This window comes from Harmonia axyridis, chromosome 2, assembly GCF_914767665.1.
Source record: "Harmonia axyridis chromosome 2, icHarAxyr1.1, whole genome shotgun sequence".
Classification (NCBI taxonomy): domain Eukaryota; kingdom Metazoa; phylum Arthropoda; class Insecta; order Coleoptera; family Coccinellidae; genus Harmonia; species Harmonia axyridis.
Genome location: NC_059502.1, coordinates 503,435 through 517,218, shown reverse-complemented (window position 1 = coordinate 517,218; position 13,784 = coordinate 503,435). Strand labels below are relative to the sequence as shown.

The 13,784-nt window shown below is 37.2% G+C and overlaps 1 protein-coding gene and 1 long non-coding RNA gene across 2 annotated transcripts in view; one reads left to right on the top strand and one right to left on the bottom strand.

The window, feature by feature from the left end:
* Positions 1 to 690: 690 nt before the first annotated feature.
* The window catches only part of LOC123672816 (BAI1-associated protein 3), a 73,199-nt gene continuing 60,105 nt past the window's right edge, over positions 691 to 13,784 (top strand). Inside the window, exon 1 of the mRNA XM_045607117.1 lies at positions 691 to 1,207. The gene's annotated coding sequence lies outside the window, so the exon portion shown is untranslated. The remainder of the gene's footprint in view (positions 1,208 to 13,784) is intronic.
* On the bottom strand, positions 1,125 to 12,452 carry LOC123672819. Its single transcript, XR_006746367.1, has 2 exons — positions 12,393 to 12,452; positions 1,125 to 1,244 (listed from the first exon to the last, which is right to left on the bottom strand). It is a non-coding gene; the product is annotated as an uncharacterized LOC123672819 (long non-coding RNA).

Below are 13,784 nucleotides of genomic sequence, written 5' to 3'. Positions count from 1 at the left end.
TAATTTTAAATAATAAAGCTATTAGGTGTACAACTTTGCTTCCGCCGTTTTGCAATAGATGACTGACGCGGTAAGTGGTAGTCGAAATAAATAGATCCGTAGATGTCATACAATAAGCTAAAGTATTTTCAAACATAACGCCATCGAAATATTAGTCGATTTGTGGCTGCGTTATAAAGTTATTCTCGATTAAACATGTCAGCTTACGAGCCAAATTCTCGTCATTCGCGGGAGGTTTTGATTTTCTGTTTTAGTATGAATAAATCTGCTGCTGAGGCTCATCGAATGCTCTCAAATAACTCTGGCGAGGCCGCTATTAGTGAATGAACGTGCCGAGAGTGGTTTCAACGCTTCAAGAACGGTGATTTTGACGCCGAAGACCGGCATGACGGTGGAAGAGAGAAGGTTTTCGAAGATGCAGAATTGGAGGCATTACTTGATCAAACGCAACAAGAATTGGCAAGATCATTTGGAGGGACGCAACAAGCCATTTCAAAACGCCCGAAAGTCATGGAAATGATTCAGAAAAAACGAAATTAGGCGCCGCACGAGTTGAAGCCAAGAGAGACATATTTGTTCGTTGAACGATCGCACAAAAGGCACCAATTAACTTTTTACGAAAAGGGTAGATGAAACGACGTACAAAAATCGTGCCGACAAGTATAAACCATCTTCCGGCCCTTAACCTATCTCTGAAGCACGCGTCGCCAACCTCCCGACACAAAACTCCCCAGGCTCATCACCGATTCATTCATCTTGAACCGATCTCGGTTGTCGAAACGGCCGAAAAATCATCGGCGGCAAGGTGAGAGAGAGTCAAAGGGGCCCTCCGAAACGCCAATCGATGGGACGTCGGCGTCGTACGCGCCGCCGCGACGCACCTGCCGCCTCAGATTGGCCCATTCTGGCGGCGGCCGCGCTTTAAGTCGGGGACGGTAAACTGTTGATTCCCGAGATCGCGAGATTTTTGTTTACCATCTCGACGCAACGAACACACACACACTCACGTTCTGTCTACGAGTGTCGGTCAAGTTCTGTCCTGTCCGCTCGTCCACGGCACGGCCTGTTTTTACCGGTTTGGTCGGTGGGAAGTTTGAAATTTCCGCGGTTTTCTGGAGTTTTTCCGACGCTTCGATGATTTTCAGGCGGTTTCAGCGCTGAGGATCGCGACGGATCTTGCCGCCCATTTCATCAATCTGTGGAACAGGTAGGTGATTCGTTGATTTGATTGGTTTCTGACAACTCTGAAAAAAAATAAAAATTTTATTTCGATTCGGATAACAAAACAAAAAAATTATCCTAATTATTGCAACTACTCGCGAAAGAGCTGCACATGTAACAATTCAAAATAAAGGGTCTTCTAGAATTATTGCAAAATCGTAGTGACTTTTAAAATGCTATTTCCACTTTTTTCAATTTTGCTTATTAGAATTTTATGAACTCTCTGTTTCGAAAACTGCGATAAATCAATTAAAAATATTTCAAAGGCTATAACGATGTTACAGTTATGAACGAAGGCCTTGTAGTAATTATACTGGAATAATTATATTCAAAAATTCATAATTACGAAACTATAAGGACTAAGGATTTGCGATTAAAATTTGGTTATTCTGTGAAGTTCTGGAGATACTTATTAATTTTCTACCTTCAAAGTTTCAAAATAGAATCCTTTTCAGTAACATTTGTGTCAACACTTAAGTGGTTTAACATTATTCCATATTTCCAAAATTTTTCACTTGGAAGCTATTGACAATACGAGTGCTGAACAAACGCTTCAATTCTCAACAATAATAAGACCATCTATTGGATAGGAAAATTGTGTTACTTATCATTGTATCATTAAATGTGTACTATTTTGTTATAATGTTCATGTGGAAAGTTTAAGCCTTTCATATTTATGGAAGTAAAGGGTGTTAGAAATATAGAACTTTAAATTGCAATGAAACAAGGATGGATTATTCGATTGACATGAATTTTATTTATCCGCAAGATAATCTTGTGGCATTACATTTTAAATATGATTTCTGGCATACGACCGCCACGGCTAGCTCGGATGTAGTCCAATCTGTACGTCCAATTCTCGATGACTTTTTCCAACATTTGTGGCCGTATATCGGCAATAACACGGCGAATGTTGTCTTCCAAATGGTCAAGGGTTTGTGGCTTATCCGCAAAGACCAATGACTTTACATAGTCCCACAGAAAGTAGTCTAGCGGTGTCAAATCACAAGATCTTGGAGGCCAATTCACAGGTCCAAAACGTAAAATTAGGCGGTCACCAAACGTTTCTTTCAATAAATCGATTGTGGCACGAGCTGGGTGACATGTTACGCCGTCTTGTTGGAACCACAGCTCCTGGACACCATGGTTATTCAATTCAGGAATGAAAAGGTTGGTAATCATGGCTCTATACCGATCACCATTGACTGTAACGTTCTGGCCATCATCGTTTTTGAAGAAGTACGGACCAATGATTCTACATAAAGGGAACCAAACAGTCAGTTTTTCTGGATGTAACGGTGTTTCGACATACACTTGAGGTTTAGCTCCACTCCAAATGCGGCAGTTTTGTTTGTTGACGTAGCCATTCAACCAGAAGTTCTTCATCGCTAAACAAAATAAAATTGACGGAGTGCGCGATACGTATTCCGCACAGAACCATTATTTTCGAAAAGAAATTGCACTATTTGCAAGCGTTGTTCAGGCGTGAGTCTATTCATGATAAATTGCCAAACCAAGTTGAGAATAAATCACTTGACAGCTGTTAAATCGGTCGCCATCTTGAACAGTAATGCCAATTTAAAGTTATATACCACGAAAAAAAACACCCGTTATAATCAGGCGTCCTATATAAATTCTTCAAATCATTTAAGAGGAACCAATAGATGTTTATTTTATTAAAAAGAGAAAAGTATACCATTAACGATGAAAACCGATATCAGACAAATTGCCATGGCTACGGTTGAAGCACGAAATCATTTTCATGGCATTTTCTATGACCAATTCGCATATTTATGGCTGTATGTCCTCGATGACTTCACGAATTCCATCTTCAAGAGCTTGAATCGATTATGAAACACTGACATAGATACACGGACCCAAAAAAAAGTCTAGAAGTGGTAAATCAGGATATCTCGGTGGCCAATTGTGATTACCTTCAGGATAGATTACACGCTCAGGAAAATTTTCTAGCGAAATTGCGATTGTTCCGTTACTTGTATGGGAAGTAGCGCCTTCTTGTTGAAAATAAATGTTGAAACCTAAGTCTTCATACAGAATACGGTGTAATGTCTTTTGCTGAATGCTGAATTCCCAAGACCGACGAAGAATCGACAAACCTGGGATTTCAAAAAGGGCTACAGCAGCAATATTCTCAATTGTTCTTGGGGGATGCACACGGTTTCGATTCTTCACGTCACTAGCTTGTCCCAACTCTGGTTAGTTATTAATTGGCGTAGGGGAATAATAATAGAGAAAAAAAGTTTAGAACACCACTGATACATAACATCACATACATAATTTGACTTTATATCACGTTATACATAAATTTCCCAACGAAACCAGGTTGCATCCTTAATATTGGGGTTTGACAGCACATAAATTATTCCCGACTGTAAGAAATTGTCCGCTGAATAATAGATAACGTCGAAGTTTTTTCCACAATTCAATAACGTCCAAAAACACATTTATGTTGGTTACTTTCAAGGTGGGCATAGGTTCTGAATGTAATCGACTAAAGTAGTTACTTATTATTATTTTATTCGTAAAAGACTTCTTGAATGACATGAGTATTTTCCATTGTTTGAACATGAACCACTACAAGAAATAAAAATAAAATCAAATGAATAACTACATTAATTTAATAGGAACGTATAGGTACTCAATATATGTCAGATTGTGTATATTTACAATTAGTTCAATAATAACATAATGCGCTGGAAGAGAGCTCTCAGTTCGTTATCATATGAAATCCGTTGACAACACAACCACAATACCACTCGATCTATTTGTTCGATGCAAGTAATATCTGCCAGGATGATTCACGTTGATAGCGAAACCAATAAACTGTATTTGGTGACGGAAGATTGACATTTTTTCACGTTTACCTTTATCTATATTGCATTTTGTTCGATCACCGAAGTCGAGATCTATGCTCCATCTATTCATTTTCATACCACAATGAAAGTTTCGAAAAATTTTCGATATCTCACGAAAACCAATGCATAATTTAGCGAGGATCATTTCAATGAAAGATTAAAAATATCCTTTTCGTCACAAACTGAAGGGTGTTTTTTTTAGAGCTATAGAACTTTAAATTGCAATAAAACAACGATGGGATTATTCGATTGACTTGAATTTTATTTATCCGCAAGATAATCTTGTGGCATTACATTTTAAATATGATTTCTGGCATATGATCGCCACGGCTGGCTCGGATGTAGTCCAATCTGGACGTCCAATTTTCGATGACTTTTTCCAACATTTGTGGCGAATGTTGTCTTCCAAATGGTCAAGGGTTTGTGGCTTATCCGCATAGACCAATGACTTTACATAGCCCCACAGAAAGTAGTCTAGCGGTGTTAAATCACAAGATCTTGGAGGCCCACAGTTCACAGACACACATCTTCACAGGTCCAAAACGTGAAATTAGGCGGTCACCAAACGTGTCTTTCAATAAATCGATTGTGGCACGAGCTGTGTGACATGTTGCGCCGTCTTGTTGGAACCACAGCTCCTGGATATCATGGTTGTTCAATTCAGGAATGAAAAAGTTAGTAATCATGGCTCTATATTGATCAACATTGATTGTAACGTTCTGGCCATCATCGTTTTTGAAGAAGTACGGACCAATGATTCCACCAGCCCATAAAGCGCACCAAACAGTCAGTTTTTCTGGATGTAACGGTGTTTCGACATACACTTGAGGATTAGCTTCACTCCAAATGCGGCAGTTTTGTTTGTTGACGTAGCCATTCAACCATAAGTGCGCTTCATCGCTAAACAAAATAAAATGGACGTAGTGCGCGATATGAAATTGCACTATTTTCAAGCGTTGTCCAGGCGTGAGTCTATTCATGATGAATTGCCAAACCAAACTGAGAATAAATCACTTGACAGCTGTTAAATCAGTCGCCATCTAGAACAGTAATGCCAACTTAAAGTTATATACCTCGAAAAAAAAAATACCCGTTATAAATAGACACACCAGGTTTTATATGTATCTTACATAGAACTTGGAAACTCATTTAAATCAGAATTCAATTTCAAATCTAACATGAGTAGAGTGAAAACATTGCAGCAATTTCTTCTTCTGGAAACAGTAGAATTAATAAACTATTATTGAACGACTGCGTAAAAGATTCTGACCCTGGTTTTTTTCAATTTACCTTTCCTCTTTCACATATTCTCCAAAGCGACCCAAGACCCAGCATAGTCCTACGCTTCTCGAGATGCAAGAAAGATGAAAACAATCAACTCTAACGTAAGAAAGAAACCCCAAGATAAATGATAGCTTTGTCGTCCTTTTCACAATGATTGAAAGAATCCTTAGTAGAAGTTGATGCGGCGAGTGTATTAAGAAGAAAACATATTTTCCAGGAAGTTTGCAATTTTCGGTCGACCTCTCTCAGAGACAGTTTTGTCCACAGACTTTCCTCTCCGGAGAACGGAAGAGAACGATCCATTTCGAGAGATGTCAACATCAAAAGAATTCTTCGGTGGATAACTTGAATATTCGAGTAGGCGTAGTTGCTTTTGGTTTTTTATTCCATGTGATGAATTTATGGAATGTTCTAAGAAAAAATTTAAACCTTTGTGGTTTTTGTCTCACGATGGGAAAGAAGAATAAAATACAGGATGTGTCAAGTAACCGAGAAGTCGAATTCTCTCAGAAAATCATTAAATCGTCAACCTTTCCATGAAAATGACGAGAAAATCAATTGTAAAATGTTCTAACGGGTGTTTTTTTTCGAGGTATATAACTTTAAGTTTGCATTACTGTTCAAGATGACCCATTTAACAGCTGTCAAGTAATTTATTCTCAGTTTGGTTTGGCAATTCATCATGAATATACTCACGCCTGAACAACGCTTGCAAATAGTGCAATTTCATTTCGAAAATAATGGTTCTGTGCGGAATACGTATCGCGCACTACGTCCATTAGCGATGAAGCGCACTTCTGGTTGAATGACTACGTCAACAAACAAAACTGCCGCATTTGGAGTGAAGCTAATCCTCAAGTGTATGTCTAAAAACTGACTGTTTGGTGTGCTTTATGGGCCGGTGGAATCTTTGGTCCGTACTTCTCCAAAAACGATGATGGCCAGAAAGTTACAGTCAATGGTGATCGGTATAGACCCATGACTACTAACATTTTCATTCCTGAATTGAACAACCATGATGTCCAGGAGCTGTGGTTCCAACAAGACGGCGCAACATGTCACACAACTCGTGCCACAATCGATTTATTGAAAGACACGTTTGGTGACCGCCTGATTTCACGTTTTTGACCGGTGAATTGGCCTCCAAGATCTTGTGATTTAACACCGCTAGACTACTTTCTGTGGGGCTATGTGAAGTCATTGGTCTATGCGGATAAGCCACAAACCCTTGACCATTTGGAAGACAACATTCGCCGTGTTATTGCCGATATACGGCCACAAATATTGGGAAAAGTCATCGAAAATTGGACGTCCAGATTGGACAACATCCGAGCCAGCCGTGGCGGTCATATGCCAGAAATCATATTTAAAATGTAAATCCACAAGATTATCTTGCGGATAAATAAAATTCATGTCAGTCGAATAATCCATCGTTGTTTTAATCCAATTTAAAGTTCTATAGCTCTAAAAAAAACACCCTTTAGATCGATATTTGTGAACATCCGAAGTCACACTTATCAGAAATAATAATTCCATTCCTCGAGAGAAAACATAATGAGAAACCATATTATTGATGAAGTGAAAAAATTTTCTGGAAATTTTGAAATTGTGGTACTTAATTTTTTTAAATCAATCGGTGAAATTATTACAACTATCGCTAATCACCTTCAATGACAGCACGTTTCCTGTGGTTAACTTCTAACGTAGATTCTTCTACTTCGTTTTTCTAATTCATTAATCCAACTGAGTATCACTATAAGAATACCCAGAAGTTTCTGACCCAGTCCAGTGCCATTCTGGAATGCTATGAAGTTTCTGTTGAACTTGATCTACTCTCAAACATGGAAACCTCACACAAAACCCTCAGGGTCAAAGGGGAGCCAGCTCGCTCAATTAATTTTTTTTCAAAGCGATATCCCTAAGCAAACTGAATTGAATATTGCCCTGTACAAATAATATCACTGAATCCGCATTGAGCTTTTCCTAGCGTTACAATTCTGGAATCAGAGTTCTGAATGGACCCTAATTTGGGTCAGGGAGGGCGGAGAATTAAAATCATTTGCAAATTCTAAAACGACATCTCCTGATGACAGTGCGTCCAATTATAAGGGAAGGAAAGTGGCTTAGTTCATGTCAGACAATCAGAGTGGGTAATTATTTTCAGGCGAAAATATCTGGAATCTAAAAATTAAATTTTTCTGAAATCATTCAAGAATGCTTTCTTTCTCTGAGGAAACTCAGCTCACAAAAATCAATTTTCTGATCTATCGCTATGCAACGAACTTTCCTGGACTGTTTTCAGTATGTATTTGTATATACTGAGTGTAGCTTTCAGGTTGGACTTATTTGACCATAACAATGTTGATTGCATATGAATGTATGGTTAATACACTGTTTCTGGTAACGTCTCGTATGAGTAGAGGTGGTATTCACTGAAATTGTTAATCAATGTCTTCAATTCAAGGAACACGAACGTAAAGAACTAGAGAATATTGGGAGCTGATCCTCGTATTTTGAAGACTGTGATGCGTGTACAACGAAATTCCAAACATCGACGAAATATCGGTACTGACCTCAAGGAGAACTGTTCAGAATTCATAGCAGAAGTATGTCGAATGTTTGTAACAGCAAAACAGCTCGATACTCAATTCCCAAGCTGATCCAACATACATATAATATTTCATTGTCGTCACAAGCGAGGATATAGTTGTTCCGAAACTGGGGCATACCGTATGCCTTCATTTTGAATGTCAAACAGAATTCCCCTATTCAAACCTTAAAATTCAATAACAGCGTACTGAAAAGCGTTCATTACCAGACGTAAGCAGACTACTCCACACCATCAACAAACACATATTTTCCATTCACGATCTATCCAATATGAAAATGTTTAGATGCCAGTGGCGTGTTTACCATGGCAGCTAAGAAGCTCAGCTCTCCTAACAAAAAGAAGTATTGCATTTATGATTGAAGTAAGGATAAGTAAATTGAGGAATTTACGACAAAATGAGAGAAAGACATCATATAGTAGCAAATCTCATAAAGAGTCTAATATGAATGTGAAAAATTTCAGTGAAAGAAGAATCATGCATACACTAGATAATCAAAAAATATTATCTGAATACTAATATAGAAGGGAAAAAAATAGTCGTAGTGTAGATAGGAAAAAGGGTGAAGCCAATTTCCTACTTCCCAATTTCTAGACACGCCCCTGCTAGATGCTACAGTTCCACCCATTTCGCTCGGGATTCCCCATAAATATTAACAAATATTCATTACGTCAGCGTAGGCATTGTCAACACTAACTGAATATTTCAATTTAATTCCCTTGTAGACAGGAAAAACACAGGGTCGTTGAGTGTTTGCTTTCAGGAAACCCTCTTCAGAGTTGTGCATGGGGTCTTTTCAGAAGATTTTCATTCGTGGAAGAATTTAATATTCAGAGTGCTGCACGACGTGGATTTGACTGAATGCAACTGGGAATTTTTTAAACGCTCGTTTCTGTGTGACGGTCATCTCAACAGGATGTTAGGATTCTGTGATCTCAACTGGACGTAAATGGATTAAGCTCAGAAAGGAGAGAGACCTAGGAACTTGAAAAACTAAAAGGAAATGAAAATTGAGTATTTCAGAAAGAACATGCTACACTTCTTCACTGGCTTCCTTACAGAGCATTGTCGATTCAAGAAGCACCTGATGAATATAGGGGTTATCAGAAACTGACCAGAGCAGACTCTGTGGGGAGAATCACCTGATCACGGAATAGATGAGAAACTTGTATAAGTTATCCTAACTTCTCGATCTTGCAAAAACGTTTGTATCCGTAATTTTTTGAAAAATAAAAGTTCTTTCATGGGAATATTGTGTCATTTTATTGATTGATTCGACTATGTAGATTACGAAAATGCTTGCAGTTGTGCGGTCAGTACATTATTTCATAAATTATAGGCAAAAATATGAAACTTTCAAAGAAAAAATTGATAATTTTCCCGAAGCTGCCACTTCTTCTGGCCATGGGCTACGCACTTGAAACTCCACTATGTTTTAGAGCGGAACTTGAAGTTTGAAAACGTTTTTGTTTGAGGGATCTGTGACGAATAATTCAGGAGATATAACGATTTTTAGAGGCAAATTCAATTTTTTCCCAAATTTCGAGTTCAAATTCCCCCAAAACCGGGAGCTCTACGAAGAATCGGTGAGCGATGCCATAATTTACGATCTCTGATTAGCCGAATTTCGATCTCACCTGAAAAATTTTTTGTCCAAAAATTTTCGTAAAATTTTCTATACCTGACCCTTAAAAATTTTTTGAAAAATAAAAGTTCTTTCATGGGAATATTGTGTCATTTTATTGATTGATTCGACTTTGTAGATTACGAAAATGCTTGCAGTTGTGCGGTCAGTACATTATTTCATAAATTATAGGCAAAAATATGAAACTTTCAAAGAAAAAATTGATAATTTTCCCGAAGCTGCCACTTCTTCTGGCCATGGGCTACGCACTTGAAACTCCACTATGTTTTAGAGCGCAACTTGAAGTTTGAAAACGTTTTTATTTGAGGGATCTGTGACGAATAATTCAGGAGATATAACGATTTTTAGAGGCAAATTCAATTTTTTCCCAAATTTCGAGTTCAAATTCCCCCAAAACCGGGAGCTCTACGAAGAATCGGTGAGCGATGCCATAATTTACGATCTCTGATTAGCCGAATTTCGATCTCACCTGAAAAATTTTTTGTCCAAAAATTTTCGTAAAATTTTCTATACCTGACCCTTAAAAATTTTTTGAAAAATAAAAGTTCTTTCATGGGAATATTGTGTCATTTTATTGATTGATTCGACTATGTAGATTACGAAAATGCTTGCAGTTGTGCGGTCAGTACATTATTTCATAAATTATAGGCAAAAATATGAAACTTTCAAAGAAAAAATTGATAATTTTCCCGAAGCTGCCACTTCTTCTGGCCATGGGCTACGCACTTGAAACTCCACTATGTTTTAGAGCGGAACTTGAAGTTTGAAAACGTTTTTGTTTGAGGGATCTGTGACGAATAATTCAGGAGATATAACGATTTTTAGAGGCAAATTCAATTTTTTCCCAAATTTCGAGTTCAAATTTACTCAAAACCAGGAGCTCTACGAAGATTCGGTGAGCAATGCCATAATTGACGATCTCTGATTAGCCGAATTCCGATCACACCTGAAAAATTTTTCGTCCAAAAATTTTCCATACCTAACCCTCAGAAAGTTTGAAAAAAATAAAAGTTCATTCATAGGAATATTGTATCATTTTATAGATGACGAAAATGTCCCTAATTAGCCCAATTTCGAACTAACCTGAAAATTTTTCGTTTAAAATATTTACGTGAAATTTTCCATACCATATCGTGTAGAAAACGTCGAAATCATCACAGACATTGAACCGAACCGATCTCAGAGAATCGTCTCGATACTCCATTATTATTTCGCATAGGGAGAAGCTCTCGCATCCAGATAGACACAAAACGTGGATACTCCCAACAGATGTCTCTGATACACCTCCCATTGTGTTCCTTCGTCGGACAGAATTGCAACTGAAAGAAACGCGTGCTGTTTATCAGCGGGAAACACAGATTTAATTAACTTGTCACAGAACACGGGCGCGTGGGATTCATTCTGGCATCGCCATAACTTGTTAACTATTCAATTTATAATTCTGTTCTCGATTTCGAGTTTAACGAGATCCCGCCAACTTGATTCGTATTCGCGAAATTAATCGCAATTTCCACGAGATGCATCGGAATGGCCTCCTGATAAATTTCGAAGCGAGAATATTTTCCAGTCGGCAGAAGGCAGAAGAAGAACGGTCTGTTTCGCTTGGCGGAAAGGTAAACGAGAGTTATTGCGGGCATTCTTCTGCAATTATCCCCATTGAAATGGTATGCCGTTGGGATTTTCGTTAATATTCAGCCGAGAATGATGGATGTTCTTCCGTTCGAGTGGATTTCGTTGGCTTATTATTTTTCGCGATGGAACTTCGAGATCTCGTTCGATTAGAGAACAGATTTCCAGTTCTATGGAAAGATTAATTCAGCTGAATTGTTGAAAACTCAATGAGGTGAATACCAAACAACGATGTTTACTACACGATATCAAGGGTGCTGCCTCGACTGCTGATTTAGCCGGAATGTTGACAAAAACCCAGGCTTGTCTATTCCTCGTCGATCTTAGAAATCTGGCATATTTTTGGAAATATTCTTGGAAAATATTCTTGAAAATATTTCTTGGAAAATATTCTTGAAAATATTCTTGGAAATCTGGCATATTCTTCCGTTGAGTGGATTCTCATGCCAGATTTCCAAGAATATTTTCCAAGAAATATTTTCAAGAATATTTCCAAAAATATGCCAGATTTCCAAGATCGACGAGGTATAGACAACTCAGGCTTGTCTATTCCACGTCGGTCTTGAAATTCTGACATTCCACAAACGACAACACTGTATTTTGTATGGAGACTTATTTATTTTTTTTAAAAAGTCTAATTGAATAAATTAAATTCAAGAAGGTATCTCAGAAATGTTTGTTTACACTTCTCAATTTATCACACTCAACGAAAGAAAATTTGTTTCAATAATTATTTGCCACATATCACATTCCCATAATTTTTCCCTTATAACTTGAAAACATATGAATCTATAAGATTGTGGTTTTTAATAATCTAATTCTCTCAAAAATCAAGCCTGAAAATGCCAATCGTACAATCATCATAATTATTCCACTTCTCATTCACCATCAGGAAAATTCTGTCATTGATAATAACACCCCTTTCGATATTAGTTTTCACTACAATCTCATATAACTTTTCAGGAATTTTAAAATTTTGAGTAAGCCATTTAGTATCTGCACAAATTTTCATCCCCAACCTGGCGAATTTTAGAAAATAGTAGGTTATATGCAATTGTATTTGTTGAACAACCTTTGTTTTCAAATTATTTACAAAAAAATTTAACATGGGAAAAGCTGCTTCCTTACCTCTTCAAGCTAGTTCTACTGCAGCTGTATGAAAAAATTCTTCATTCCAATGCAAACACATATTTCTATATTCGTCTAAATTCATAGCGAAAGAACTAAGTAATCTTTCTTTTTTCTGGTGCAACCTGTAACATTTTTTTCTTATTATCTCGAGCCTCTCCCGCCTACTTGAACGTTATATCTTTGAAAGAATCAATGTTTATGCTCGTGTTTATGTGCTACTCACCAAAATATTCATCTTGCCCTAATTATCAGTATTTTTCCATATGGTCTCAATAACACTCTACTTGTAATCTCTACCAAAAAATTTTCGCATATTGAACGGCCAGTCTTCCAAAATTAATGCTAGTTTTCGTTAATATTAACTGCATTCAGCTTGTAGTTGCGTTCCATACTCATACAGAATGTCAAATTTCCTCCAAATGCACGATTTCGATTTTTTTGTATAACTAGGTATAGCTCCATCAATATTTTGATTGATATCTTCGTCTGAAATCTCGCCAAAGCGATTATTTGCAACTTTGTCGAACTACCCGTGTATCCATGGATACCAACGTCGTCATAGCGATAAGAGCAGTTGTCTTTGGTTTGTTATTGGTCATACAGATATTTGTCAGATATCAGTGAAATAGTGGTGGAAATTCTATCAGTTGTTTTGATACATCTGGAAATTGAATAAAAGCACTGATGCCAGGTCAAAAACGTTTGCGATCTAGTTCAGTATGCGTAAAATCAAAATGCATTCCAATGATCCGACTTAAAATGCAATGTTGCTCTGAGAATTAAGATTGAGTAGTTGTGGCTTTTTATGAAGTTCATATTTTACACTGACTAACTGTAGAACTAAGAGTAAAAATGAGGAAACCACTAACATAGAGTGTTCAGTTGCGCTCTTGGAGATCACATAGATATCTATATACAGAGTGTCCAGAAACTATGCTGCCATTTTGAAACAGATTATTTGCCTTGAAGAATAAATAAGATTTTTCTTTTCTCAAATATCGTTCGTTGCAGAGATACAGGGTGTTGAATATGAAAAATTAAAAGTAATTTCCATTCATAACTTCTACAGTTTCCAAAAATTTTCAACTAAATTTGAAAGAATGTTTGTATTCAATAGGAGCTTCAATTCTTGAAAAAAAAAATCATATTTTCAGTTGCCACCAGTGGCGTACATAAAGGGCATCTTGTGATTTAACACGACCAGAATTTTTTTCTTTGGGGGCAATTTGAAAGATAAAGTACCTATATGCCAATGCTTCACAATCGATTAAAGACCTTAAAGATGAAATTCGTGAAGTTAAAGCCTACATAGAAAACCCTCCATAATCCATACTTAGGTTAAAATGATGTTTCACTTCCATTTGACAGTTTTTATGTTGAATGCCTTTC